The sequence below is a fragment of the Dendrobates tinctorius genome, unplaced genomic scaffold (assembly GCF_039654945.1).
Source record: "Dendrobates tinctorius isolate UK_male_01 unplaced genomic scaffold, ASM3965494v1 ptg000174l, whole genome shotgun sequence".
NCBI lineage: Eukaryota > Metazoa > Chordata > Amphibia > Anura > Dendrobatidae > Dendrobates > Dendrobates tinctorius.
In genome coordinates, this window is record NW_027361841.1 from 6,992,967 (window position 1) to 7,018,452 (window position 25,486).

Consider the following 25,486-nt stretch of genomic DNA (forward strand, 5'->3'; position numbering starts at 1 on the left):
TTCTAAGTTATTTACCTATCCACATTTGTTTTCAGGGCAACTGTCCTGCTTCTACCCCCAATTTTGCTTCCTTTTGCAGCCCATTTTCTACAACCATTTTTCAGCCATTTTACAGCACGGAAGATCGGGTTCTCATTGAATTATATGGGGTTCGGTGTCAAGTTAGGGTGAAGTTTTGGTCAAACCCAAATGAAAAAAAAAACAATAAAAGTACACATGTTTGGTATCGCCGTGTCTGGCATGAGGAAACTTACAAAACTTTCCAACAAGTTAACCCCTTCAATGAACATCGTAAAAAAAGAGGCAAGATATGATTCTTTGTTATCATACTGCTGAACAAAAAGTGGCACAAAATGTGATAAAAAGCAAATGTAAGTAAAAATGGTATCTCTAAAATGTCATCTTGTCCAAAATAAACAAGCTGCCAGACAGCTCAATTAGGCGAAAAATAAATGTTATAGCTCTCAGAATAAAGCAATGCAAAAATAATTATTTTTCCTATAAAATTGTTTTTATTGTGCAAAAGCATCAAAATGCAAGAAAGATATAAATGTGATATCACTGTAATCACACTGACATGAACTAAGCTGTCTTATAAATGTTATCACTGACAGAACGGCATAAAAAAAAACAAAAAAACACTTCCTTAATTACTGATTTCTGTTCTTCCAAAAATTGGAATGGAAAGCGATCAAAAAATGTCATGTACCTGAAAATTGTTCCAATAAAAACGTCAACTGGTCCTGCAAAAAACAAGCCCTAGCATGATTGATGGCAGAAATCTGGAAAAATTATAGGTCTCAAAATATACGGTAATCATTTATACAATATGAGGAATGACATAAAAAATAAATAAGACCAATTTTTCACCTGCTGTTGATTTTTTCATTCCGTCTCACAAAGATCGCAGTAAGGCTCGGCTCTTTGTGAGCATTGTTAATGACGATTGTGTTAATACTCAATAGTAGTATATAATTATCCTTATTTTTCTTCTGTTTCTAGGATACTTGTTTTTTGCTCCATTGCCATGTCTTACTGGGGTTTTTATAAAATTGGGTCGTGTTATGTGTATTACCTCATGTAACTTAATTGTATTTTTTGAATACTGTCCTGCACTCTTTGAGTATCAGTTTTGTATAATATTCTTTCATTTCTCCCGGCAATGTATAGCTCTACCGGGTGGGAAGCACGATGCGCTCCATTGAATATGTGACAGGATGTTTATAACCAGCGCTGCCTAGTAACGAGTATAAGCAGCTTACACTTCCTCTTATGATGTACTTCTGGTACTTTGGAGCGCATTCTGTTATTGTTAGTTTGTTTACTGTAAGTGATATCTGTAATTTGTATGTAACCCCTTCTCATGTACAGCACCATGGAATCAATGGTGCTATATAAATAAACAATAATAATAATAATAATAATTATGCGTTCCATATATACTCCATAATGTGGGCACATGCCGGACGTCAACTTAGCAGGATGATTATGATCAGCGTCATTCAGTATCGTTTGTCCCTCCCCTTTATGATGTACATCCGGTACCTTGGAGCGCATTATGCGTTCCATATATGCTCCATTATGTGGGCACGTGTCCGGACATCAACTAGGCAGGATGTTTATGATCAGCATCATTCAGTATCATTTATGATGCACTTCAGGTACTTGGAACGCAGGTTGCGTTCCTTTTGAACTTCCTCTTGGAAACATGTGACCGGAAGTGGGTGTATTCTTAATCTGAGCGGAATCTTCAAATGACGGCGCAGAACGCCCATGGAGCAAGCCGCACACTGCACTGATCTCTCAGCCAGGGGTAATGAGACCCCATTTTTGACCCCTGATGAGCCCTCAGCAATTTAGAGGGGGAAACGCTTCGGGTTCCCTTCTCATCTTTGGCTAATAAGTATAATCTTTTTTCACATTATGATTGGCAGACCTGTGTTTTTTCTTTTGTGCAACATGATAATTTTTCATTATATCTTTATTGGAGGTGAATGATATTACAGTAGCCTCATGTAACGAGGGTTCATTGAGCACCCCTGTTTTGTTGCAACTGATGTCTCATGTTGAATGGATTATTATATCTAGGGACATTTTTTGATCTGTCATCTGATGTGCATTGTCTGAATTATACCCCATGTGGTTTTCCCTACTTTGGAATAATTGAATTTTCATATGTGCTGCATATCTATTATACAACCTAACTTCTCTATAGAAGTTTTTTGAAATTTTTTTAAAAAAGGGGTATTTACCTAGCGGTCTGTCTTTTGCAGCATTTGAGTATTTTTTGACTATGAGATAAGTTTAATTGAAGCTGCATTTCCAACATTCTGTTTGACTCTGAGAGAAGCCCTGATTTTTCGGGATATATACTACGAGATAATTTTACAGCACTTTAGCACTTTTCTATGAGACTGAGTGTCTCTCCACTGAGGTTTTTTCGGTATTATATGTATGTGTGTGTTTTTTCAGTGTATCCCGATTTAGTATATGTAGGTTTGTCTAGGGCTTTATTAGGGATACCAACGTTGAGCGGGGGGGCGCCACACCGTCAACAGCTAGGGTGCCAACCTCCACAGTCAGGAAGGGCTTTATAAGGGCCCATTAGGATATGATTAGCTTTTTTGCCCCCTTTCTTTTTTGAATACCTATCTTGATATTGATTTTGTATATTGCTATTTGGCCTTTGACCCCATGGTATCTAGTATTTCCCTATTGTGATGTTTTAATGATTGAATTAAAAGGTAAATTTTAGGGGTTATATTTTCTGTGCTTTCTGGTTTACTTTTGATTTCCTAATACCAAATATTTTTCTTGAGGTTTTTCTCCAATAAAAACGTCAACTGGTCCTACAAAAACAAGCCCTAGCATGATTGATGGCAGAAATCTGGAAAAATTATAGCTCTCAAAATATGATGATTTTCAATAAAAGCTTTATTTTAGTGTGTGAGAGCAGTTAAACATAAAAAACTATATAAATCTATTATCACTGTAATCACACCGACAACCCAAAGAATAAAGTCATATAATCACTTAAACAATATGAGGAATGAGATAAAAAATAAATAAAACCAATTTTTCACCTGCTGTTGATTTTTTCATTCCGCCGCACAAAGATCCCAGTAAAGCTCTGGTCACATTTATCCTGAGCTCTATGCTGAGCTCCTACATCGGGGTTTCAGTGTAAATCTTTGAAATATGTGATTCAGATGGAACCCCCATTAGAAGATTTCTTATAATGAGGCAGATGGAAGCCCTGCGGACGCTCTCTGGCCTATAATCCGGTGGTGTCCATCCCTTTTTTAGGTGTGCATAAATGCGCAGTCTGCCACTATTTTGTGCACTTATAAAAAGGAGCATGTTGAGGCTGTGATGCCACTCTCCCTGATGATGACAATGCTGAACAGAAGTCAGAGTCAAGAGTAACTCTGCTGCCTCATTATAGAAAGTGGATCCCTCGGGGGCTTCATCTGAATCACGGAACTCCGAGATTTAGATGGAAACCCCAATGTGAGTGCTAAGCATTTAGCGCAGAATGAATATACAAATGTAATGTAAAATGTTCCCCCCCCCTAAAAAGGTCAAATCATTTCACAAAGAAAGCAACTCCCCACTCAGAACTGTCATCTGTCAATGTTAATACGGGGGGCCTCCACATTACTGGTAGTACAAAAGCTCTGGAAAAGTGAAATGGCTCCTGGCCCCTCAAAAGAAAGTTAGCAAATTCTGCACTCCTAAATCCAAATGCCTCCTTCCTTCTGAGCCCCAGTGTACCTGAACCATGTTTAGCATAAACTTAATTTGCATTTCTGTAGCGATAAAAGCCTGCATAATTTGTGGGTCAGTGTCTCCAGAAACATGAGCTGGGCACTACCACGTACTGGGCACTACAGCGTACTGGGGATTACATTGTACTGGGGACTACAATGGCCATTTAGGATTTTTACTCAGCAATATCCAATGCTGGTTGTTTCTGAAACACACTCATGGAGTTTAAATAATCACTACCCCTGGAGATAAATTCCCAAAGGGGTCACTTGAAGGGGATTCTGCTTTTCTAGCACTCAAGGGGTTATGTATATGGAGTCTGCAAACTAGGTAAGTAGGAAAATCTGCGCTACAGAAGTCAAATAGCGCTCCGTCCCTCCTGAATCTCACTGTATGGCTAAGCAGTACTGTGCAGCCAAATATATGGTATTTCCATTTTCATCAAAAATTGTGAGACAAATTTTGGTGCCATTTTTGCTCATTTTCCCTTGTGAAAATGTAAAATCCAGGGCTACAACTAAATTTTGGTCTTAGAAATGTCATTATTGTTTCTTCACTGTCCAATGGTATAAATTTTTGTGAGGCACATGTGGTGATAATATAATCACGGCACCCCATATATGAGGTCATATATGGGGTGTTTCTGCTGTTCTGGCACTTCAGGGACACAGACAATGTGACATGACACTCTCAAACCATTCCAGCAAAGTCTGAACTCACATATTGCACTTCTTCGCTTCTGAGCTTTTCACTGTGCCTCAAAAGAAGTTTTCAACCATAAATGATGTATCAGTGTACTCAGGAGAAACTGCACAACAAATATTGTGAAAATGAAAAATAAAATGGGGCTAAAACATTATTTTTATAGGAAAAATATATATTTTTTCATTTACACAGATCAAGGTTGTAAGCTTCTGTGAAGCACCAGGGGGTTTAAAGGTCCTCAATACATGTCTATATAAATTCCTTGAAGGGTATAGTTTCCAAAATTGTGCCACTTGTGGTGGAGGTTCCACTGTATATGCACATCAGGGGTTCTTCAAACACTACCTGACACCCTCAGTTTATTCCATCAAAGACTGTGTTGCAATTTGTCACTCCTTCCTTTCTGAGGTCTACTGTGTACCGAAATGGTATTTTTTCCTTATATTGGGGGTATCTGAATACACAGGATAAATTGACCAATACGTTTTGGACTCTATTTCCTCTTGTTGCCCTTGTGAAAATAAAACAAATTGGGTTTAAAATGGCATTTATGTGGGAAGAAGTGTGTTTTTTTATTTTCACAGCTCAAATTTATAAACTTCTACAAAGCACCAGGGGATTCAATGTGTTTACCACATATCTAGATACATTTCTTAAGGGATCTAGTTTCCAAAATGGGGTAACTTTTGAGGGGTTTCCACTTTTTAGGCATATCTGGAATTCAACAAACTCAACATGGCATCCGCTAATGATTCCAGACCATTTTGTGTTCAAAAAGTCAAACGGTGGTACTTCCCTTACGAATCCTGTTGTGCTCCTAAACAATAGTTTTTCAGCACTTAAGGGGTATCAGTGTATGCAAGAGAAATTGCATAACAAATTGTATAATGCAATATTTCCTTTTACCCTTCACAAAAAAGTGGGGCTGAAATAACATTTTTGTGGGAAAAAATTTGTTTTTTTTATTTTCACAGCTCAAAGTTATAAACTTCTGTGAATCACCTGGGGGTTTAAGGTGCTCACCATACATCTAGTTACATTTTTGGGGGTCTGCTTTCCAAAATGAGGTCATTTGAGTGGTTTCTACTGTTTAGGCACATCAGGGCCTCTCCAAACTGGACTTCCACTAATGATTCCAGCTAAATTTTCATTCAAAAAGACAAATGGCACTCCTTCCCTTCCAAGCCCTGCTATGCACCCAAACAATATTTTTGACAAACGTATGGGGAATCAATGAACTCAGGAGAAATTGAACAACAACTTTTGGTGTCGATTTTCTCCTGCTACCCTTGTGAAAATAAAAACATTGGAGCTAAAAGAACATTTTTGTGGAAAAAATGTGATTTTTTTGTTTTCACAGCTCAATATAAATTTCTGTGAAGCTCCTGGAGGTTCAAGGTACTCACCACACATTTAGATAAGTTTCTTAAGGGGGCTAGCTTCCAAAATAGCTCAATTTTGGGGATTCCACTGTTTAGGCACATCAGGGGCTGTAAATGCACAACATGGCATCTGCTCTCAATTCCAGGCAATTTTGACTTCAAAAAGTCAAATGGTGCTCCTTCCCTTGCAAGTCCTGCCTTGTGCTTTAAAAGTATTTTTTTCCCACACATTTGGGGTAGTATCATCCCCAAAGAAACTGCACAACAAATTTTTGCATCCATTTTCTGCTGTTATCCTTGTCAAAATGAAGAAATTTGGGTGTAAAATAAAATGTTTGTGAAAAATAGTTATTTTTTTTCTTTCACATTGCAAAATATTCTTGTAAAGCACCTTAAGGATTAATTAACTTCTTGAATGTGGTTTTCATCACCTTGAGAGGTGCAGTTTTTAGAATGGTGTCAATTTTCTTTATTTTATGTCATATAGGCCCCTCAAAGTCACTTCAAATGTGATGTGTTCCCTAAAAAATGGTTTTGTAAATTTTGTTGGAAAAATTACAAATCGATGGTCAACTCTTAATCCTTCTAACTTCCTTACAAAAAAATTATGTTTAAAAAATTGTGCTGATGTAAAGTATACATGTAGGAAATTTTATAAAATATTTTGTGTGACATAACTCTCTGATTTAAGGGCATAAAATGAAAAGTTTGAAAATCGCATTTTTTTTTTTGCCAAATTTCTCATTTTTTCCACAGATAAATGCAAGTTATATCAAAAAAATTTTACCACTATCATAAAGGAAAATATGTCAAGGAAAAGTCTTCTCAGAATCAGTGGGATCCAGGGAAGCTTTACAGAGTTATTATCTCATAAAATAATAATGGTCACAATTGTAAAATTTGGTCTGGTCAAGAAGGTGAAAACAAGCTTGGGGAGGGAAAGCATTTAATGGACATGATGATTCCAAATATGCTTATTTTTTTAAATCTTTATTAATAATGGGGGAAATAGGGAGTGATTACAATTTTTAGATTATTTTCATAATTTTTCAAACTTTTTCAGTTTTTGCTTTATACTTTAGTCCTCTTAGAGGTTGGTAATATTTTGTTCTACAGTATACAGTATGCTATATAACACACCCTGGATTGACCAGGTGTTTTATTCCATGTTCAACTCATGCCATACACTAGTACCTGACGAGATTTATCATTACACCACATAAGAAAGGGTTAAATGTAACAACTGTGGTGTAGTAACCACTGTGTCCACTAGGGGGCGCTGTGTGGACTTCCCAAAAGAGAGGATGAGTGGCAGAATACTGAATTACCATTATGTATCTCAAGGTGGGTGGCCTTGGGATGCAGGCTCGAGTATTGATCAGCAGAGTTACTGCTGACGTTTCTGTTACAATGTGTTAGGGAAGACAGTGTGTGGCTTTGTGTAATAGGACCTTTAGTGAGGTCATAGCCATGTGATCACCTGTCGGTGTGGTTATGAACCATATAAGGTACCTGAGGTCTGGTCACATGAGTGAATGCTGGGACCCGGTTGGTCCAGTGTGAAAGGTCCCGCTAGGAGAAGCATCTCCTGGCTAACAGCCTGTGGAGTGGCTGTGTGTAATGGCTGCCAGCACCTGCTAGTTCCCTGGAGGGAATGAATGTCGGCTGCATGATAAAGGAACCGTGAAGTTACCCGGACGTGGATGAGATAACTTGGGGCTAGGAAGCCTGCACATTGAATACTGCATAGCTTATATGACTATAGGACATTGCTAACAGAGGGAAACTCTGTAATGGACGCTATGCTGATTATGTGGTTGTGAACTGTATATTACTTGCTTTGGTTTATGCTGCACAATAAACCGCATGGACTATACTGGTTTATGGGAAACCCCGTTCCGGACGTGATTTATTCGCTGCCTAGCGAGGATCCCCTACTTAGATGACAGCGATACCTCATATAACACATGCAGTAAACAGCACATTAGCATAGATTTAATGGTATTTAATCTTTGTTAAGAAGACTCATTTAAGGGCACACAGATGAGTTTTAAAATTATGGCATACTTTTTATCTTTCTTCAGGATTTTAGAAAAAAGAAGGCCAACATTTCTGTTACTATTACTGTAAGTAGGAAGGCTTTCATGTTTTCTTGATAAAAAAAAAAACGCAAATAATGTACTCTGTTTTTCACGTATGTTACTATTTATCTCATTACTGCAGTATGCCTACAAAATATGTTCTAGGTTATATTTTTCTGGATTTTTACCTACTATAAATCAAAGAGTGAAATTGTCTAAAAATGTTACATGAAAATCTGTGTTGGGAAGAAGGTATTTAGGCAATATTGCTCTGAAATTGTCTTATTTTGGGCAATTTCCTTTGAGTGCACTAGAGGCCAGCCATTTGTTTTCATTTACAATGAGATGGGATTAGATAATTTCCCATTTGTTGACTTATATTTTTTTTTCTGCTAAATATTGAAACACTGGACATAAGCAACAGCAAGATGTTAAGATATGCAATTGATTATATGTAACAAGTGATTCCACATGTTTTCTATACTTTTTTTTCTGATGATATCATTGGTTGTAAATAATTTGAACTTATGATTTCTTTAAACTCAATAATGATATAAAAGATCCCAAATGAACCATTTTTAAACTTAGTTTGCATAAATATGCTAAACTTTGGCAATTTTGATGGGAGTCATAGTAAGTCTATTATCCATTTCTAGAGAATATATTAAACATACAGCTGGACCCACTAATGAAACTGTTTGATTTATTTATTAAATAACAGATTTTAGCATCTCAGTTGGTGGACCCTTTCAAAAAGTTTACATAGACAATGTCCAATACCTCTAAAAGGCAAACTATCACTTTATAGCCTCATTGCAGTACAAGGAAAAGTTTTTTACTTTTCTCTTCTTCACCAGTGTAACATTTCCACCCGAATCTCTTATTACTAGAGATGAGCGAGCACTAAAATGCTCAGATGCTTAATACTCGAGCCAAGTAATTCCTAATAGTCGGATGTTCGTTTCGAGTAACGAGTACAGTATAATAAGAGTCAATGGGAAAGCCAAGTTTTTTTCCGGTACACCCTACAAGTAGGTCTGGGGGGCAGTGAAAATGTTGAAATAGATGGAAAAAGTGCTGAATGGAAGGAGAACAGAACAAAGAAGAGTCTTGTAAGCAGCTCTGACTCCCAGATCGCTGCTGAGAACAATGGTGTTAAACTTTTACTCCTAAAGTAGTGACAGTTAGGAATGAGCGAATGTGCTCAGTGATATTCGGTTATCACTTGAGTATCAGGTGTTGTATTCATGACTCAGCGAGTAATGGACAGTACTCTCTGTGTAAAACTTGAATCCCGGCATTTTATGTGCCTGTTACACAGCCAATAAGCATACAGGGATTGCATGCGCATCACTATAATGCTGTAGCCATCTTGGTTGTGGTATTACTGTTGTTGGCTGGCCATCTGACATCATCAGGGTTATAAAAGAACAGGCGCTACCCGGTTCAGCACACTGACGGCATTGCACAGCTCTGTGACATTTCAAATTGGAGGCAGAGAATGCTTGTCCAGTCGTTTGCACATCAGAGACCTGTAGTGTTGATACTAGTTCAGAAGCTGAACCATCATACTAACAGCGTGTTTGCTTTGCTGTTTGTATCACATACAATCTGCACTTACATGTTTCCCTGTTGGGATTGTATTGGGCAGGTGATGAGGGAGGGAGAGAGAGTCACAGGAGCAAGGAGAGTGACAGAACACAGTCTGTAGATAGGGATTAGTGCTGTGCATTATCTTGTCCTTTATATAGCTGCTGGGTTTTTTGGAGGAAGTAAAAAAATTGAATATATTTTTTTCCATCAATTACATGATTTGTGTTACTTTTTTGTGCTATATAACACTCCAAAAATTGTTAAAAAAATTCCCTGGGTTAAGTTTCTCACCTATCGATTAATCTGTGTTCTGGATTATTTATATATTTATACACATACATATATGTACAGTGGGTACGGAAAGTATTTAGACCCCTTCAAATTTTTCACTCTTTGTTTCATTGCAGCCATTTTGTAAATTCAAAAAAGGTCTTTTCTTTCCGCCTTAATGTACACTCTGCACCCCATCTTGACTGAAAAAAAAAACAGAAATGTAGAAATTTTTGCAAATGTATTAAAAAAGAAAAACTGAAACATCAGATGGTCATAAGTAGTGTTGAGCATTCCGATACCGCAAGTATCGGGTATCGGCCGATATTAGCGGTATCGGAATTCCGATACGGACTTCCGATACTTTTGTCATATCGGATTCCGGAATCGGAATCGGAAGTTCCCATCATGCTATGAGCCTGCTTGCTTTGATTAAGCCAATGGGAATCCTCCGAAGTGTGGGCACATCCTGTTAGGCATGTAGGCATGTTAACTATTGGCATGGCTGTGATTGGCTGCCGAAATGATGTCATGATGCACTATAAAAGCCACCGCAGCCGCCATTTCTGGTCACTCTGCTGTGAATTCAGTTAGGGACAGGCTGCTGTAGAAGACTGTGAGGGACAGTTAGAAATAGCGATTCCACCAAACATCTAGTGCTTTACCCAGGCTACATAAACCACCACTGTAGCCTTCTTTGCCCTAGCAGCAGTGTTCACAGCTGTCTGCAAGGGCTGTGTGAGTGCAGCTCACGCTGTGGAGTGGGTCCTGCAGCCACGTCAGGCTGTAGGCCACCCAGTGTGATCACTGCTGCCTCATACATCTTTTATTTTTTGTGCTGCATTTTTTACATAACTTCAATCTAGTGTGCTTCCATCCATATCCATATACGTTGGTTGCAAACACTAGTAGTAGACAGCAGAGCCTTTCTGCAGCCTTTCAGTGCTAGTGTCCACTTTGCTGCACTGTTCACGGCTGTCTGAGAGGTCTCTGACTGTGTGTGAGTGCAGCTCACGCTGAGTAGTGTGTCCTGCAGCTACGTCTGGCTGTAGGACGCTCAGCGTGCGTCAGTGCCTCACACATATTTTTATTTGAGTGCAGCTCATTTTTTCTTCTATTAGTGTGCATCCATCCGTCTCCATCTACGGTGGTTGCAAACACTATATAGGAGTACACAGCGGAGCCTTTCTGCAGCCTGTCAGTGCCAGTGCCCACTTAGCTGCACTGTTGACGGCTGTCTAAGAGGTCTCTGACTGTGTGTGAGTGCAGCTCACGCTGAGTAGAGTGTCCTGCAGCTACGTCTGGTTGTAGGACGCTCAACGTGCGTCACTGCCTCACACATATTTGTCTTTGAGTGCAGCTCATTTTTTCTTCTCCTATTAGTGTGCATCCATCCGTATCCATCAACATTGGTTGGTTGCAAACACTATATAGGAGTAGATAGAGGAGCCTTTTTTTCTGGCTTGTGCCCTGCCGGCGCAGCCAGATTAGTATTACCCAATTTTTTTGGAGCCTCATCTTTTGCATTGTAGGTTACCTGCCTGCATTGTAATAGCTCCAAAAAGTTGGTGATACTATCAGTTTCAATTCTTTGTTCACATACTTTGAGTTTGTTTCCAACAAAGAAACCACAAAAAAAGTTCACCAAACACTACATTTTGAACTTGTGTAGGCCACATCAGCTCCTATTAAAGTGTAGTCCACACACACACACTTCATAAAATTAGTGTTTCTTGTACCTGTAACCAGCTGTTCAGGAATAAGCACACTAAGGCCCCCCTTTGTACTTTTCTGCCTATCTTAAGCAGTCTTGCAAGATGAAGAAGGCAGGGAGTAAGGCGCGTGGGCGTGGGCGTGGAGTTTCAGCAGGGAGAGGACGTGGGGACTCTGCAGGGAGAGGACGTGGGGATTCTACAGGTAGAGGACGTGGGGATTCTGGGCCTGCTCCGGGCACCAGTGGATCAGCATCCCCCAGTTTTAGCAGGCAACAGTCCTTTATGCGCAGCTTTGTAGGACCTCAACGTACCCCACTGCTGCGGGAGGAACAAATTGAAGCCGTTGTCGGATGGATGGCAGCTAACGCATCGACTTCAATTACTTCCGCATCCTCTCAGGGTCAGAGCACCGAAGAGCAACCATCTGTCTCTTCACCACCTGCCAAAGTGCCCAGGCAGCCAGAGAGACATGGACAGGAGCCATCACAGTCTCTACTTCTGTTCTCGGAATCTGTTGGCTTGGAAAGAGGGGGCCAGCCAAGCAGCATTCCTGAATGTGAAGAAGAGGGAGTATGCAGTGATGCACAACTTCTTTGTCCCTCTGAATCTGAAGAGGCGAGTGGGCCAGTGCCTATGGTCAGCACACCTCAGTACGCATCAGATGATGACGAGACTCAGTTGCCACTTTCTGGTGCGTACGGTGCTGGCGAGACAACCCCGGAGAAGCAGCTGTTTGAAGAGGGGAGGGAAGATGATGAGGTCCTTGACCCATCATGGCGTGAGGAACAGGAAGGTGGTGGGAGCAGCTCGGAGGAAGAGATTCCCCTACCGGCCAAAACAGGAGGCAGAGGGAGGGGGAAGACTTGGTTGCCTGTACCCTCCACTTCGGCACCCGTTAGGAGCATTCCTCATTCCAAAGGCAAACCGGGCGCTCCCAAGAGTTGCAGTGCGTGGTCCTTTTTTGACACAGTTGCAGATGACATTTGCTTTGTCAAATGCAAGCTGTGTCATCAGAGAGTCAAAAGAGGGAGAAATGTCAGCAACCTCAATACCACAAATATGTGGAAACATGTGCGCACCAAGCACGAGTTGGAGTTGCAGAGACACCCTGAAGACGTAGGCCAACGTACAGCACCACCTACCACCTCTTCAGTTCGTGTTGGGGCCTCTTCCTCCAGCTCACACACTGCTGGTTCGGCTTCCTCACAGGATCGCCAAGGAAGAACCTCTGCCACTGTTGTCCGGAGACCCTGTCAGATTACACCCATAGCAGCACGTTCCCATCCATCACAGCCATCGGTAGCACAGGCATGGGATAAAAGGCGCCCTTACTCGGCAAACCATCCCCGAGCACAGTCTCTGAATGCTGGCATTGCCAAACTTCTGGCAGTTGAAATGCTGTCATTCAGGCTGGTGGACACTGACACCTTCCGGGACTTAATGGCATTGGCAGTCCCCCAATACAACGTGCCCAGCCGCTTTTATTTCAGCAGGCGAGCCGTCCCTGCCCTGCAGAAACATGTTGAGGGCAAAATAAAACATGCGCTACTAAACGCCGTTAGTAGCAAGGTCCACCTGACCACCGATGCGTGGACCAGTAACCATGGACAGGGACGATACCTTTCCCTCACTGCCCACTGGGTCAATGTTGTGGAGCCGGGTACGGATCTGGAGAGTGGCGCTGTACGTGTTCTTCCAACGCCACTGATTGCAGGACTCCAGTCTGTACACATAGACTCCTCCTCCTACTCAAGTTCCTCAGAAACAGCAGAGCAGGAGCCTGTTACGACCGATATGAGCACAGCCGTGGCCAATCGTCAACAGGCTGTACTCAAATTAATTTCTTTGGGGAATCGAAGCCACACAGCGCAGGAGCTCTGGAATGCTATCAAGCTGGAGAGCGATGTGTGGTTTGGGCCAGCGAATCTCCAGCCGGGCTTGGTAGTGTGTGACAATGGCCAAAATCTGGTGGCAGCTCTTGGCCTAGGCAACCTCACACACATCCCATGTCTGGCACATGTTCTTAACTTGGTCGTGCAGAGCTTTCTGAGGGACTATCCGGATCTTGATGCACTGTTGCACAAGGTCCGCATAGAGTGCGCTCACTTGCGACGTTCCAGCACGGCAAGATCGCGCCTCGCTGCTCTGCAGCGACGATTTGGCCTTCCGGAACATCGCATCATATGTGACCTACCCACCCGGTGGAATTCAACGTTACATATGTTGGAGCGGTTGTGTGAGCAGCAGGCAGCAGTCATGGAGTACCAGCTGCATCAGGCGCAAACAAGTCGCACTGTGCGCCGTTCACACTTCAGCACCATTGAGTGGGCCTCTATGAAGGACATCTGCCTCGTTTTGCGTGCCTTCCATGAATCCACGCGGATGGCGAGTGCAGATGATGCACTAGTCAGCATGACTGTCCCCCTTATCTGCCTGCTTCAACAAACACTGCAAGCACTAAGGGATGAGGTTTCGGAAGAGGTGGAGGATGAGGAGTCCCAAATGCCATCTGCTTCTGGACAGTCTGCGCTACGTGTTTCCTCACAAAGGCCTAGGCAGGGGACACTTTGTGAGGAGGATGAGGAGGAGTCGATGGAGGAGGAAGACATCTCTCCAGAGGAGGGAGGTACACAAACCTCTACTCAGTATGTACAGCGAGGGTGGGGTGATGCAGAGCAGGCCGAGGTCACGCCTCAAACAGGGGACAGCGGTTCTTTGGCAGTTGGGAGTCTGCAGCACATGGTTGATTTCATGCTGCAGTGCCTGAGAAACGACCACCGCATCGCCCACATTCTCGTCTCGGCTGATTATTGGGTGTACACCCTCCTAGATCCTCGCTACCGGGACAGCATACAAAGGCTCATACCAACGTTGAACCGGGAGCGTAAAATGTGGGAGTACGAAGAGTCACTGGTGCAGTCCATAATGTTTTCCATTCCACCCGACAGCATTGTTGCTAGTGCTTTAAAAAGCAGCTCTGTGCGTCGAGGCAGTGGAGGAAACTCTGCACAAAGAGGGAGCAGAGGCAGCGCCGCAGCACAAGGCAAGACCACTATGGCCCAAATGTGGCAAAGTTTTGTGTGTCCACCACAATTGTCTACACCATCAGCGACGCCTCGAGTCAGCAGGAGGCAACGCTTCCGTCAGATGGTGTCAGACTACATGTCTTGCCCTGTCGCTGTACTCCCAGATGGCTCTTCCCCCTTCAAGTTTTGGGTCTCTAAGCTGGATACATGGCCAGAGCTTAGCCAGTATGCATTGGAGGTGCTGGCTTGCCCTGCTGCCAGTGTATTATCGGAACGTGTCTTTAGTGCCGCAGGTGGTGTACTAACAGACCGTCGCACGCGACTATCTTCCGATAATGTTGACCGGCTGACTTTTCTGAAAATGAACAAGGCCTGGATCTCCAAAGACTTTGCCATTCCTCTTACAGACTAAATTAGTGGTTGGCAACTGTATCCAGGTCTGCTGGTGTGTTCATTTTTCTACCACCTGAACTATAATCCCTGTGCTTCAACACAGCCAGTTGTCGCTCAGATGTGTCGTCTGCACAGAGAAACACACTAGCTCCTGTGTTAGTGGGGTTCAGTAATGCCAGCTGATCCCCTGCTGTGTGGACGGCAAAGTCACCAGCTCCATCAACATTCAAACCACTACTGATTTTTAACCGTGCCCAACTTAGGTCTCTGGCTCCACTGTCTCTACTATTTCCCCTGACCTCCAACCCCGCCATCTACATCTCTGAAGTGGCATCAGCACAATCTACACTTGTTCCTGTGTTCCTGTGGCTCAGTCCCATCAGTTTATCCCCTGATGTGTGTCCAGCAAGGTCTCCTGCTCTGTCCACATTCCCATAACCAGTAGTGGGAATGAGGACAGAGCTGGCGAACTTGCCGGACAAACATCAGGGGATCAACTGACGGGACTGAGCACCAGTAACACAGGAACAAGTGTAGATTGTGCTGACGCCACTTCAGAGATGTAGCTGGCGGGGTTGGAGGCCAGGGTAAATAGTAGAGACAGTGGAGCCAGAGGCCTAAGTGGAGCATGGTTAGAATCAGTAGTAGTCCACAACCTCCATAAAAACCGCTGCCCATTGGCCTCTGCATGCGGCATGCGTAATCCTGGGCTCCAACAGTGTCAGTTGGTGTTCAGAAGTGTCGTCTCCACAGAGCCAAACACATTCGTTCGAGTGTTAGTGGGTTTCAGCACTGCCAGCTGTTCCCCTGCTGTGGAGATGGCAAGTCTCCTGCTGCCTTCACCTGCCAAAAACAACATGCCCCAGCCTGCTCCTCGCCTAATCCTGGGCTCCAACAGCGTCAGTTGGTGTTCAGAAGTGTCGTCTCCACAGAGCCAAACACATTCGTTCAAGTGTTAGTGGGGTTCAGCACTGCCAGCTGTTCCCCTGCTGTGGAGATGGCAAGTCTCCTGCTGCCTTCACCTGCCAAAATCCAGTAGGCCCCAGCCTGCTCCACGCCTAATCCTGGGCTCCAACAGCGTCAGTTGGTGTTCAGAAGTGTCGTCTCCACAGAGCCAAACACATTCGTTAGAGTGTTAGTGGGTTTCAGCACTGCCAGCTGTTCCCCTGCTGTGGAGATGGCAAGTCTCCTGCTGCCTTCACCTGCCAAAAACAACAGGCCCCAGCCTGCTCCTCGCCTAATCCTGGGCTCCAACAGCGTCAGTTGGTGTTCAGAAGTGTCGTCTCCACAGAGCCAAACACATTCGTTCAAGTGTTAGTGGGGTTCAGCACTGCCAGCTGTTCCCCTGCTGTGGAGATGGCAAGTCTCCTGCTGCCTTCACCTGCCAAAATCCAGTAGGCCCCAGCCTGCTCCTCGCCTAATCCTGGGCTCCAACAGCGTCAGTTGGTGTTCAGAAGTGTCGTCTCCACAGAGCCAAACACATTCGTTCAAGTGTTAGTGGGGTTCAGCAATGCCAGCTGTTCCCCTGCTGTGGAGATGGCAGTCTCTCCTGCTGTCTCTGCATTCCAAAGACAGTAGGCCTCTGCCTACACCCTCCTATTTCCTGGGCTTCAACTCAGCCAGTTGTAGCTCGGAAGTGCCGTCCACATGGAAAGAGATACTTGCTCCCGTGTCTCAGTGGGGTTCAGTAACGTCAGCTGATCCCCTGCTGTGTGGATGGCAGTCTCTCCTGCTGTCACCTCATTCAAAATACAGTAGGCCTCTGCCTACACCCTCCAATTTCCTGGGCTTCAACACAGCCAGTTGTAGTTCGGAAGTGCCGTCCACACGGAAAGAGATACTTGCTCCCGTGTCTCAGTGGGGTTCAGTAACGTCAGCTGATCCCCTGCTGTGTGGATGGCAGTCTCTCCTGCTGTCACCTCATTCAAAATACAGTAGGCCTCTGCCTACACCCTCCAATTTCCTGGGCTTCAACACAGCCAGTTGTAGTTCGGAAGTGCCGTCCACACGGAAAGAGATACTTGCTCCCGTGTCTCAGTGGGGTTCAGTAACGTCAGCTGATCCCCTGCTGTGTGGATGGCAGTCTCTCCTGCTGTCACCTCATTCAAAATACAGTAGGCCTCTGCCTACACCCTCCTATTTCCTGGGCTTCAACACAGCCAGTTGTAGTTCGGAAGTGCCGTCCACACGGAAAGAGATACTTGCTCCCGTGTCTCAGTGGGGTTCAGTAACGTCAGCTGATCCCCTGCTGTGTGGATGGCAGTCTCTCCTGCTGTCACCTCATTCAAAATACAGTAGGCCTCTGCCTACACCCTCCAATTTCCTGGGCTTCAACACAGCCATTTGTAGTTCGGAAGTGCCGTCCACACGGAAAGAGATACTTGCTCCCGTGTCTCAGTGGGGTTCAGTAACGTCAGCTGATCCCCTGCTGTGTGGATGGCAGTCTCTCCTGCTGTCACCTCATTCAAAATACAGTAGGCCTCTGCCTACACCCTCCAATTTCCTGGGCTTCAACACAGCCAGTTGTAGTTCGGAAGTGCCGTCCACACGGAAAGAGATACTTGCTCCCGTGTCTCAGTGGGGTTCAGTAACGTCAGCTGATCCCCTGCTGTGTGGATGGCAGTCTCTCCTGCTGTCACCTCATTCAAAATACAGTAGGCCTCTGCCTACACCCTCCTATTTCCTGGGCTTCAACACAGCCAGTTGTAGTTCGGAAGTGCCGTCCACACGGAAAGAGATACTTGCTCCCGTGTCTCAGTGGGGTTCAGTAACGTCAGCTGATCCCCTGCTGTGTGGATGGCAGTCTCTCCTGCTGTCACCTCATTCAAAATACAGTAGGCCTCTGCCTACACCCTCCAATTTCCTGGGCTTCAACACAGCCAGTTGTAGTTCGGAAGTGCCGTCCACACGGAAAGAGATACTTGCTCCCGTGTCTCAGTGGGGTTCAGTAACGTCAGCTGATCCCCTGCTGTGTAGATGGCAAAGTCTCCTGCTGCCTACACAGTCGTACCACTACTGATTTTTAACCGTGCTCCAATTAGGCCTGTGGCTCCACTGTCTCTCGTATTTCCCCTGTCCTCCAACCCTGCCAGTTACAGCTCCGAAGTGGCGTCTGCACAATCCACACTTGTTCCTGTGTTACAGGTGTTCAGTCCGGTCAGTTAATCCCCTGATGTGTGTCCGGCAATGTCGCCTGCTCTGTCCACATTCCCATTATGGGAATGTGGACAGAGCAGGCGACATTGCCGGACACACATCAGGGGATTAACTGACCGGACTGAACACCTGTAACACAGGAACAAGTGTGGATTGTGCAGACGCCACTTCGGAGCTGTAACTGGCGGGGTTGGAGGACAGGGGAAATACGAAAATCAGTGAAGCCACAGGCCTAAGTGGAGCTTGGTTAAAATTAGTAGTCTACAACCGATCTTAAAATTTCTTCAATGCAGCCTCAGCCTGCTCCGTGCTTGTCCCTGGGCTTCAACACAGCCAGTTTTTGCTCGGAAGTGCCGTCTTCACAGAGTAAAACACTAGCTCCTGTGTTTGTGGGGTTCAGTAAAGTCAGCTGTTCCCCTGCTGTTTTGATGGCAATCTGTCCTGCTGCCTCCCAATTGACAGCACATCAGGCCTCAGCCTGCTAAGTGCTTGTCCTGGGCTCCAACATCGCCAGTTGCTGCTCATAACTGACTTTGGCACGGGTACTCCCTCCTGCCCAGCTTGGTTCCAGCCCTGCCTGCTGTTTCCGGGAAGTGTCAATGTCAGTTTGCCACCCCAAGTTGCCATGTCGTGTTGCGGTTGGGTTAGCCGAGGCTAGGGTGCCAGCAGTTTAGGTGCTTCCTATGTGGACTGCGGGTTCTGGTAAGAAAGGCTTGTTCCATAGTGCCAGTAGGACAAGCACCCCCTGTAGGACTGTGTGATTCGGTAACTGCGGCCAGCTTGCGGCATGCCAACTTTGCTTTTCAGGGGTAACTTCTGATACCCCTCCGGGTTCCAGCACCGTCAGCTGGTTCTCGTCAGAGCCTTTGGCCTAGGTGCCTCCATCTCGGTATCCGAGTTCCGGCAACGTCTGCTGGTCCTTGGTAGTGCTTTGTAGCACAGGTACCTCCTGCTTAGTAACCGGGTTCCAGCACCGTCAGCTGGTCCTCGGTTGTGCCATTGGCTCTTATTCCTTCTGCTGCCCCTCCGGGTGCCAGCACTGTCAGCTGGTCCTCGCTATTTCCATTTGCTCTTGCAGCTTATGCTACCCCTCCGGGTTCCAGCACCGTCAGCTGGTTCTCATCAGAGCCTTTGGCCTAGGTGCCTCCATCTCGGTATCCGAGTTCCGGAAACGTCTGCTGGTCCTTGGTAGTGCTTTGTAGCACAGGTACCTCCTGCTTAGTAACCGGGTTCCAGCACCGTCAGCTGGTCCTCGGTTGTGCCATTGGCTCTTATTCCTTCTGCTGCCCCTCCGGGTGCCAGCACTGTCAGCTGGTCCTCGCTATTTCCATTTGCTCTTGCAGCTTATGCTACCCCTCCGGGTTCCAGCACCGTCAGCTGGTTCTCGTCAGAGCCTTTGGCCTAGGTGCCTCCATCTCGGTATCCGAGTTCCGGCAACGTCTGCTGGTCCTTGGTAGTGCTTTGTAGCACAGGTACCTCCTGCTTAGTAACCGGGTTCCAGCACCGTCAGCTGGTCCTCGGTTGTGCCATTGGCTCTTATTCCTTCTGCTGCCCCTCCGGGTGCCAGCACTGTCAGCTGGTCCTCGCTATTTCCATTTGCTCTTGCAGCTTATGCTACCCCTCCGGGTTCCAGCACCGTCAGCTGGTTCTCGTCAGAGCCTTTGGCCTAGGTGCCTCCATCTCGGTAACCGAGTTCCGGCAACGTCTGCTGGTCCTTGGTAGTGCTTTGTAGCACAGGTACCTCCTGCTTAGTAACCGGGTTCCAGCACCGTCAGCTGGTCCTCGGTAGTGCCATTGGCTCTTGTTCCTTCTGCTGCCCCTCCGGGTGCCAGTACCGTCAGCTGGTTCAAGAGGACAAAGAACAGGAAGACAACCACCAAGATGCAGAACAACAAGAGAGAGAAGACAAAGAAGCATAAAAAAAACAAAGCAGAAGAACATTAAGCATAAGACTAATACTCTGAGCAAATGATATTATCTTATTTATAAGCAGAAGAAGACTAAGCAGTGTATGGGGGTGAGTCCGTTCCTCCTCGTGGTGCCCCTGGAAAAGGCCTGCTGCTGCAGGCCAAACTGAACGCGGACAAATCCTGTTGTAAATCTTTTGTGACAGGCAGAACGGAAGGTGTAAACTTCTAACTTTTCTAGATAACAACTACAGGAATGCCTGACACAAACAAGAATATGATGAAGAAGAATAGGAAGAAGATGAAGAAGTTGAATATGTAGAATAATAATTGTTGAATAAGAAGAATATGAAGAATGTAAGAAAAGGAAGAAGAAGAAGAATGTAAAAAAAGGAAGTAGAAGAATTTAAAAAAGGAAGAAGAAGAAGAATGTAAAAAAAGGAATAAGAAGAAGAATGTAAAAAAAGGAAGAAGAAGAAGAATGTAAAAAAAGGAAGTAGAAGAATGTAAAAAAAGGAATAAGAAGAAGAAGAAGAAGAAGGTAAAAAAGGGAAGAAGAATAAGAAAGAAGAAGAAAGAAGAAGAAGACATACATGTCTGGCAAAATATAAATGAGGCTAACATAGTCAATATCTTTGTAACTCCTAACGTCTTTAAAAAAAAAGTTTAATTCCTGCTATTCCTTTTGATTGGGCTAAAACTCTATGGCTTTAATGTCTCCTCCACCTCCCACAATACATTCTACATTATTCTTAGTTGTTTTTCTTCATGTAGAATTAACCTACAAGGAAAGAAAGGGTTTTTTTTAATTCCGATATTTTGGCCCCATTGACTTGCATTGGTTCCCGGTATCGGAATCGGCGATACCGATATTTTTTTTTAAGATCGGCCGATCCATTCCGATCCGATATTTTCAAGTATCGGCTGGTATCGCTCAACTCTAGTCATAAGTATTCAGATCCTTTGCTCAGTATTGAGTAGAAGCACCCTTTTGAGCTAGTACAGCCATGAGTCTTCTTGGGCATAATGCAACAAGTTTTCACACCAGGATTTGGGGATCCTCTGCCATTCTTTCTTGCAGATCTGATCCTCTACAGCTCCGTCAGGTTGGATGGTGAACACTTTCAAGTCTCTGCAGAGATGCTCAATTGGGTTTAGGTCAGTGCTCTTGCTGGGCCAGTCAAGAATGGTCACAGAGTTGTTCTGAAGCCACTCCTTTGTTAATTTAGCTGTGTGCTTAGGGTCATTGTATTGTTGGAAGGTGAACCTTCGGCCAAGTCTGAGGCCCAGAGCACTCTGGAAGAGGTTTTCATCCAGGATATCTCTGTACTTGGCTGCATTTATGTTTCCTTCAATTGCAACTAGTTGTCCTGTCCCTGCAGCTGAAAAACACCCCCATAGAATGATGGTACCACCATGTTTCACTGTTGGGATTGTATTGGGCAGGTGATGAGCATTGCGTGGTTTTCTCCACACATACCACTTAGAATTATCACCAAAAAGTTATATATTTGTCTCATCAGACCAGAGAATCTTATTTCTCATAGTCTGGGAGTACTTCATGTGTTTTTTAGCAAACTCTATGTAAGCTTTCATTTGTCTTGCACAGAGGAGAGGCTTCCATTGGGTCACTCTGCCTTAAAGGCCCGACTGGTGGAGGGCTGCAGTGATAGTTGAATTTGTGGAGCTTTCTCCCATCTCCCTTCTGCATCTGTGGAGCTCAATCAAAGTGATCTTGGGGTTCTTCTTTACCTCTTTCACCAAGACCCTCCTCCCATAATTGCTCAGTTTGGCTGGACGGCCAGGTCTAAGAAGACACCTGGTGGTCCCAAAATTCTTCCATTTAAGAATTATGGAGACCGCTGTGCTCTTAGGAACCTTGAGTGCAGAAGAAATTTTTTTGTAACCTTGGCCAGATCTGTGCCTTTCCACAATTCTGTCTCTGAGCTCCTTGGCCAGTTCTTTTGACCTCATGATTCTCATTTGGTCTGACATGCACTGGGAGCTGTGAGGTCTTAAATATTGTAAGGATTGTACTCACTCAGCTGCAGCAGGAGGAAAAACAGGAGGCGTGCTTCTTTAAAAGAGTTTGTGTGGGTTTATTTGCTCCATAAACCCCAAAGCAACAACACAAGGTTTCCAGTCTTTACATCAGGCAGACATGGCATTAATGTCCATAGCAGAGCTCTGTCTGAAGCCAGAGATACAGGAAGGCTTCTCCTTCCCTGCACACAGACCACTCTGTAGTGTCCCACCTGGACACGTGGAAGTCTGTGCACACTGCCAGACTCCCAAACACTCACTGCCAAGTGCTAAGCACACCTTCATTATGTAGGCTGTAACCACACCCACAGGTTAGGTATGGACCACATGGGCTGGTCACATGGTCATGACCTCACTGCAGATCCTAAAACACCTGCAGGTCCTGAAGGAAAACAGGGGTACAGTTAGTACCCTCACCCAGAGGTGAGTTAATATGGGTAGCCAGACCCTCCCATCTCTCATAGCTACCCGCAACCCGGACCCAGGTGCACTAAATGACATATTAGTGTCCATGTGCACTACAGACAAAATACTCCAGGTTGCATCGCAGGGAACATTCATCCTTGTGACATATACCTCCCATTAACCACGCAACCACCAGTGACACCACAATCAAGTCCTATCAGTTTAATTAAACACAGCTGGACTCCAATGAAGAAGTAGAATCATCTCACGAATCACATGGAATTGGACAGCAAGTGACTTAAATATGAATGTCTGAGCAAAGGGTATTAATACTTATGTCCATGTGATATTTCAGTATTCCTTTTCTAATAAATTAGCAAAAATTTCTACATTTCTGTTTTTTTCAGTCAAGATGGGGTGCAGAAATGGCTGCAATGAAACAAAGAGTGAAAAGTTTAAAGGGGTCTGAATACGTTCCCTACCCACTATATATATATATATATATATATATATATATATATATAAATAACACTTCAAAAAAAGCATTTAAAAATCTTGCAGGCTTAAATTTGTCACTCATACAGTATTATGTGATCTAAGGTAAATTTCAGTAATACTATCTAAGACTACAAAATAATGTTAAAAAATTGGCATGATTACAGTTCTTATCCATAAACTATTCCATGCTCTGGGCACATTTCCTGTGAGCTATAAAACTGAAAAAAAAGCATTCAAACGTGTTGCAGTCTCAAACTTCTCAGCAAGTTTCATGTATTTTGTAATGCATTTCTGTGATACATAACACACCAATAAAGCATTTCAAAATTTTTCTGGGTCAAATTTCTCAAACATACAGTATTACGTGTTTTGTGGTACATTTCTGTGGCATATAACACTGCACTGTTGAAAATTTTTTCTGGATTGATTTTGATTGTCATACATACACATATTCACTCACATATAACATAGAAATGACACGGGGAGTGGAGGATGGGGTAAAATCAAAGTAGGAGAAGGAAAGGAAATTATCACACTTACTAAACCAAGCAACACTCACAGATAAACCAACCAAACGCCTTCTCATATATCTACCAAACTACTATCCTCCCAGCCATGCAGCAGAAGCTAGCTTTGACAATGTGTTTCAGTCAGGACCCAGACTATATAGGGGATATTAGTGGCTAACAGTGCTCAGCTGAGAGCTCTAGCGCCAAGAGCTCCCAACATGGTCGATTCACCTCTGTACTGTCAAAGGAAATTTACACCATTTAAAAAGAAGGTGAAATTCTTCATTTCAGCACAGGAGTAGGAGCAAACTGACACTGCAGTCTTCTGGCTCCTCTCTGTCGTGATAACGCCATGACAACAGTCACATTACGGTGGTATTAAACTCCGAAAAACTGCTTTGACTGCTGCAGGTGATCAATTTGTTTAATTTATTAAAAAAAACTTGAATTCAAAAGACCTAGCAATTTCAACATGCTTAAGGCATGCGGTAAGGGATGGAAAGTGGAAGTGATGATGATGGTACAGTGGGGAAAAAAAGTATTTAGTCAGTCAGCAATAGTGCAAGATCCACCACTTAAAAAGATGAGAGGCGTCTGTAATTTACATCATAGGTAGACCTCAACTATGGGAGACAAACTGAGAAAAAAAAATCCAGAAAATCACATTGTCTGTTTTTTTTTCATTTTATTTGCATATTATGGTGGAAAATAAGTATTTGGTCAGAAACAAAATTTCATCTCAATACTTTGTGATATATCCTTTGTTGGCAATGACAGAGGTCAAACGTTTTCTGTAAGTCTTCACAAGGTTGCCACACACTGTTGTTGGTATGTTGGCCCATTCCTCCATGCAGATCTCCTCTAGAGCAGTGATGTTTTTGGCTTTTCGCTTGGCAACACGGACTTTCAACTCCCTCCAAAGGTTTTCTATAGGGTTGAGATCTGGAGACTGGCTAGGCCACTCCAGGACCTTGAAATGCTTCTTACGAAGCCACTCCTTCGTTGCCCTTGCGGTGTTCTTTGGATCATTGTCATGTTGAAAGACCCAGCCACGTTTCATCTTCAATGCCCTTGCTGATGGAAGGAGGTTTGCACTCAAAATCTCACGATACATGGCCCCATTCATTCTTTCATGTACCCGGATCAGTCGTCCTGGCCCCTATGCAGAGAAACAGCCCCAAAGCATGATGTTTCCACCACCATGCTTTACAGTAGGTATGGTGTTTGATGGATGCAACTCAGTATTCTTTTTCCTCCAAACACGACAAGTTGTGTTTCTACCAAACAGTTCCAGTTTGGTTTCATCAGACCATAGGACATTCTCCCAAAACTCCTCTGGATCATCCAAATGCTCTCTAGCAAACTTCAGACGGGCCCAGACATGTACAGGCTTAAGCAGTGGGACACGTCTGGCACTGCAGGATCTTAGTCCATGGTGGCGTAGTGTGTTACTTATGGTAGGCCTTGTTACATTGGTCCCAGCTCTCTGCAGTTCATTCACTAGGTCCCCCCGCGTGGTTCTGGGATTTTTGCTCACCGTTCTTGTGATCATTCTGACCCCACGGGGTGGGATTTTGCGTGGAGCACCAGATCGAGGGAGATTATCAGTGGTCTTGTATGTCTTCCATTTTCTAATTATTGCTCCCACAGTTGATTTCTTCACTCCAAGCTGGTTGGCTATTGCAGATTCAGTCTTCCCAGCCTGGTGCAGGGCTACAATTTTGTTTCTGGTGTCCTTTGACAGCTCTTTGGTCTTCACCATAGTGGAGTTTGGAGTCAGACTGTTTGAGGGTGTGCACAGGTGTCTTTTTATACTGATAACAAGTTTAAACAGGTGCCATTACTACAGTTAATGAGTGGAGGAAAGAGGAGACTCTTAAAGAAGAAGTTACAGGTCTGTGAGAGCCAGAAATCTTGATTGCTTGTTTCTGACCAAATACTTATTTTCCACCATAATATGCAAATAAAATGAAAAAAAAACAGACATTGTGATTTTCTGGATTTTTTTTTCTCAGTTTGTCTCCCATAGTTGAGG